Here is a 6,783-nt window from a genome sequence, read left to right as displayed (position 1 = left end):
TAATCTAGGGCTGTAACTAACAATTAATTTAGTAATCAAGTAATGTAATGTAATGTACAACTTTATTGTCCACCTGAGTGGAAAATTGTCTTTGGCTCACCAACACAACAAAATTAATAACAACATACAAATAAAATAAAAATCACAATAACTAGTCACGTTACACACACAACACAAAGAAAAAATGGATACATTTTTAAAACATTTAAAAATACAACTGCATTGTTTTACTTTTTGTGATTAAAAGACATATATTCTGTCATTGAAAATATATTTAAAATAGTATCAAAATATTGTGAAACACTCACAAACTTTTTTTTTTTTGCTTTAACCCCTATACTGTATATGCTATGGGGGTTATTCATATTTGTTATATGTGCAGCAGCAGTGTTTCTTACATGCTCACAGCAGCATGTTGTGGAAGTCTCGCTACTTGAAACTGCATCAGCAGCAGCAGTGTAGCAGATCTTTTCTGCTAAGATCAAACACAAATTATTGTCATGTACATTGCCATGCCAAGCCCTCTGAGAGTTGTCATGACAGAACTGTTTTTTTTTAGCTAGTTGACAAGGCAACATTTACCATTTTCATTTATCTTGATGTTACAAAATAACTAAAACTGAAAAAAGATATTAAATAGTCATTTAAAAACAACAAAACTAATTTAAAAAATCATAAAATAAAATTACTAAAACTTTAACTAAAATGAAAATGACAGCAGAAAATATAAAAATAATTCAAAATATTATATAATAGTACCTGAATGACACTAGAATAACATTGCTTTACAATAAGGTGTCAGTGTAAGATGTGTACGATAGGGGGTGGAGGTGGGGGGATTAGGGCCCCTAAAATGCAAGGGCTGGCCCTGTTTTTACTCAGTAAAGAAAGGCTGTTTATTTTCAAACAACCATTGCTTTATGTACCCCTTGCATTTCAAACAAGCAGACTGCCAAAAGCAACACTTGATTGAAGCTCGAGTTTGGTTTCATCACAAGCTCTTTTTCATAATTTTCATTGGTTAAATACTTGCAAAATTTACAGACAGGTGTGGGTGACAAACAGTAGTCAATTCAGCTAAGGAAAAAAACCTCATTTTATCTGTCCATTAGATGCGCTTGAAAACTGTTCGTCATTACCCCCCCAACACACACACACGCACTGTGTGCCCACAACCTTTGGGTTACAAGCAGGGGTGTGAAGTAACCACCCAGCAAACACAGAACGTTGTGAGGACGTTGCCAGTTCGTCGTCCTTTGGTCAGCGCGACATTACTTTATGGCGACGTTGTGAGGACGTCGTGGTAAAGTTCCATTTTTTAGAATCTTGGCTAATGTCCTCAAAAGACGTCCCGTGAAGAACGTTGTAGCGACATGGTCAGCTGGTCTCATGATAACTTTTCACATTATTGCACTACATGTATTATCATGTTAAGATTCTTAATTCATCAAGCATTTTAAAAGATGACATGAATAATTATTTGTAGATAATCCCAGCTAACACACGACGTAACAGTTACGTAACGTATTGGTAATTTTTGGTAATTTCATGACTTAGCAATAGGCAACATAACCACAACGTCGTATGCACGTAGTTCCATTACCATCCCATTACCAACTCACAACGTCGTCAGTACGTCCTCCTAACGTAACAAGACAACCAAGAACGTCCCAGATAGTTACTCTAATCGTAATGACTTGGTCATTTTTACCAAGACTTTATGTATCAGACATCTAAGCTTTTAGTATATTCAACACCCACCTGCAACAGTAGTGTGCTTTGTAAAAAACTCAGACTTAATCCCCTGTTCAATTTTTTAAGTCATTTATGATCATCACAGGTAAGTGTCCACACACTATTGGTCAAAGAATAAAAAGGGGTTTCTCCTATTTGTAAAATGCAGTATCATGAATTAAAATTAAGACAAAACAAGTGCATAACTGTCCTTATGTATTATACAGTATCTACAAGTGATCACATAATTCTATCTATGGTTTCAAACCCATTTGCACAACACATTTGAATCGGGACAATAACCAAATTCAGTTATTGATTAATTTTAAATGCATATCAGCTTATCACTATAAACAAAGTTTATGGTATTTATGCAAATATGTTTAAATGAAGTTTACTTAGATAAGTTTAGCTATTTCATATAGAAATGTTGCATGAAACAGAAATCACAAACCACAGAAACCCTCTTATTAACATTTAATTTACCATAACGCATCTAGTTCTTCACACCACCAAGTATAGTCACTGATTTGTGATATGCAATTTTCAAAATGTCTAAATACTACAGCAGTAGAGGACATTATCAGTTAATATGCATTAAAAAAGGACAGTGGTGAAAAAACAAAAAACAAACCAGAACAAATAAATACAAATATTCAAGTTCAAAGGACAATCATGGCACAAGAAGAAATTACACAAAATTCTTGTCAGATGACAATCATGACAGCAGTGGGACATCTGTAATCAGCTCACTGAAAAAGAAAATAGGAGACAAGTACATACGTTTTGCTTGACAGGCTGGAATATTGTTTAGTTTGACTGGCCTGTTAATTATTCTTTTACAATTTGCATGCTTGCTGGTATTGTATTTAAGGTTATGGCCACACAAATTTCACATTCTATTTCACAGCAAATACAGACTTAACATTCAATAACTTATTTTTATTGTCCTTGCAGAAATTCAAGCTTTGTAGATAAAAACTGGAGACATGGTTTAAAATTAACATTACATTTTTAAATGTCATAAGGCAAGACTACAACACTTCAATACTTTAATGCACAGAAATAAGACTGTGTGTATGTTTCAGATAATTTTCTGTTGATCTTGATGCATTGCAATATTGAGTTCAGTTTTATTTCTTATTTAGAAATAAACAGGATGGCTCTCTTAACACATTTGTTGTTTTAATAAAATGTATATTAGATGGTGGGGGTTTGGAGTATTCATTATGATTAAAACACTGATTAAGCCCACCAAAATCTAAGTTTATGTGTTTTTCGTATATTGACGTGGTTTATAAGAAAAATCAATTGTTAAAATACAAGATTTATCTCATTTGAAAATGTATTACTTAGTTGATGTACACTTTAGAATATAATATTAAGATTTTATGAATAATGTCAAAAGTCTGATATGGGCTTAACTGGTACTTTGGCACCATTTAAACCCGCATGTGTATAAAATAAGATATACCGTATTGTCCCGAATATAAGACGACCCTGATTATAAGACGACCCCCCTTTTTCCAGATGTACCTTTTGGAAAAAGGCTTTTTGAAATCTAAATCTTGTTTTGTTTTTTTCTCTCTCTCTTTCTCTGTAAAACATTTTTCTTAAATTATTTTCAAATTGCATATTTTTCCTATTTTAATTTTTGTTTTGAAAGTATGGTAAATACTGGTAAAATGTACTAACAATGACATTGAAAAATATACACTTTTTGATATACCATTGAAATAACAGGTAGCCCATCTGAATTATATAACATTTAGGCTATCCATCTCATAGCCTACCAACATTTTATCACAGTAGAAGTGAAATCTTATTGTAGTCTTCAAATCTGGGTACTGTCTTATGTTTTAAAATCACTTACAGAGGAAGTTTGGTCCCATCAGGCTAACATGACAGTCACGACTCGTGCCGCTGTAAGCTTTTCTTTTTCTTTTGTTTTCACTTGCGATCTTTACAACACACATTACATTACATATTTCATGGCACACTTGTTTTATGCGTTTTTGGCGCCACCTATTGTTGTGGGTGTATTACTGACATGTCAAAGCCTAGACCCTGAATATAAGACGACCGCGTTTTTTCATATGTATTTTCAAGAAAAAAAATATCGTCTTATATTCGGGTCAATACGGTATATATATTTTTTTAAATATTGATTTTCAAGAAGTAAAACATCAATATATTTATTTATTGACACAGAAGTGTTTTAAAATTCATTCTAGTAATTTTTATGTTTGCTAGCGCTCATCACCTGTACTAATAACATTTAACCCCATAGGACCTGTAAGGACTGTAAAAACACACACTAGTCTAAACCACGTTTATATCACCTCACCTCTTTTCTTCTTCCACTTTACACAGCCTATATATAATCTATATATAATCTAGCTTCTTATTTACAGTCTACTTGACACTCTGAAATCCTGCTGTCTAGCAATGAACTGAGGAAGGTCTTCCCATCCCTGATGAGCATTAACTCTGATCTTGGCCTTCACTCACTACCGAAAAGATTTTCTGTCCACTCCAAACTGTTTTACTGTGCCCTCGTGGTAAAGGTGACGCCTCTATGATTTTTGTATTATAAAACATCAACAGACACCCATTATATAATGGTGCTACACAGTGTAATTTGTAGGCCTAAATATCTAAATACAGGTGCTGGTCATATAATTAGAATATCATCAAAAAGTTGATTTATTTCACTAATTCCATTCGAAAAGTGAAACTTGTATATTATATTCATTCATTACACACATACTGATATATTTCAAATGTTTATTTCTTTTAATTTTGATGATTAGAGCTTACAGCTCATGAAAGTCAAAAATCAGTATCTCAAAATATTAGAATATTTACATTTGGGTTTCAATTAATGACCATCCCTACAGTATAAATTCTGGGTATCTCTTGTTCTTTGAAACCACAATAATGGAGAAGACTGCTGACTTGGCAAGGATCCAGAAGATGAACATTGACGCCCTCCACAAAGAGGGTAAGTCACAGAGGGTCATTACTGAAAGGTGTGGCTGTTTACAGAGTGCTGTATCAAAGCATATTAAATGCAAAGTTGACTGGAAGGTAGAATTTGGGTAGGAAAAGGTTGACTGCAAGCTTGAGAATACTGTCAAGCAAAGCTGATTCAAACACTTGTGAGAGCTTCACAAGGAGAGAACTGAAGCTGGAGTCAGTGCATCAAGAGTCACCACGCTCAGACATCTTCAGGAAAAGGGCTACCAAGCCACTTCTGAACCAGAGACAACGTCAGAAGCGTCTTACCTGGGCTGTGGAGAAAAAGAACTGGACTGTTGCCCAGTGCTCCAAAGTCCTCTTTTCAGATGAAAGTAAATTTTGCATTTGCTTTGGAATTCAGGGTCCCAGAGTCTGGAGGAAGAGAGGAGAGGCACACAATCCACGTTGCTTGAGGTCCAGTGTAAAGTTTTCATAGTCAGTGATGGTTTGGGGGCGCCATGTCATCTGCTGGTGTTGGTCCACTGTGTTTTCTGAGGTCCAAGGTCAACGCAGCCGTATACCAGGAAGTTTTAAAGCACTTCATGCTTCCTGCTGCTGACCAACTTTATGGAGATGCAGATTTCATTTTCCAACAGGACTTGGCACCTGCACACAGTGCCAAAGCAACCAGTATCTGGTTTAAGGACCATGGTATCCCTGTTCTTAATTGGCCAGCAAACTTGCCTGACCTTAACCACATAGAAAATCGATGGGGTATTGTGAAGAGGAAGATGCGATATGCCAGACCCAACAATGCAGAAGAGCTGAAGGCCACTATCAGAGCAACCTGGGCTCTAATAACACCTGAGCAGTGCCACAGACTGATCGACTCCATGCCACGCCGCATTGCTGCAGTAATTCAGGCAAAAGGAGCCCCAACTTAGTATTGAGTGCTGTACATGCTCATACTTTTCATTTTCATACTTTTCAGTTGGCCAAGATTTCTAAAAATCCTTTCTTTGTATTGGTCTTAAGTAATATTCTAATTTTCTTAGATACTGAATTTGGGATTTCCCTTAGTTGTCAGTTATAATCATCAAAATTAAAATAAATAAACATTTGAAATATATCAGTCTGTGTGTAATGAATGAATATGATACACAAGTTTCACTTTTTGAATGGAATTAGTGAAATAAATCAACTTTTTGATGATATTCTAATTATATGACCAGCACCTGTATAGTTGTAAATTATGGTAGTAAGATAAAAGGTTATTAAGGTAAAAGCACACAAAGAACTTATCATGAAACTAGTGGTGGGCCGTTATCGGCGTTAACGTGCTGCGTTAACGTGAGACTCTTATCGGGCGATAAAAAAATATCGCCTTTAATCTATTATCAAAGTTGGGTTGGGAGCTGGGTATATACTACGCAAGCTATGATGATTTTCACCTTGATATTTTAGCGCGGATGTATACCTAGCCGATTTGCACTGTAGGGGGCGAGAACGAGTCTTCGAACCTGTGTGTATGTCTACTGTGAAATTACCACATCAAACGTGACGTGCTAACATGGATGCAGCTATGAAGCCGCCGGGTTTGCTTCAGGGAAAATTATTTTTAAGAAGCTTCCCAATGGAAATCGGCAAGTCTGTCTCTACGTTACATGGTCGCGCTCTCTGTATCGCTCGCACAGCGGAGTTCCTCCCCGGTTCGCACACACACACACGCACACACACACACAAACGTAAGCGCACACACAAGTGAGCACACTCCCACTCCTATTTGTAAATATTAAGCCGCAAAACGTCTATTTAAATATGACTTCTGTGTGTCTCTGTGTTAATGTATGGCGCAGACGCACGGGTTTGTTCACTACTCATACAGAAGCGCACGTGATGCTGTCGTCTCACTAAATGAGGACATAAATACATGAACAACATCTCCAGAACTGCTCTGAGAGTCACTTCATGAGCATTCGAGCGTTTCATTTGAGAAAAACTATCCTCACGGCAACCCGTCAAAATAAAAGTTCGGTTTCACTTGAAGACATTGGGCAGAACGTAATAGGCTACTACTACTAAAACTAT

This window comes from Onychostoma macrolepis, chromosome 03, assembly GCF_012432095.1.
Source record: "Onychostoma macrolepis isolate SWU-2019 chromosome 03, ASM1243209v1, whole genome shotgun sequence".
Lineage (NCBI taxonomy): Eukaryota > Metazoa > Chordata > Actinopteri > Cypriniformes > Cyprinidae > Onychostoma > Onychostoma macrolepis.
The sequence above is the reverse complement of the archived record's forward strand: the minus strand, read 5'-3'. Positions refer to the sequence as shown.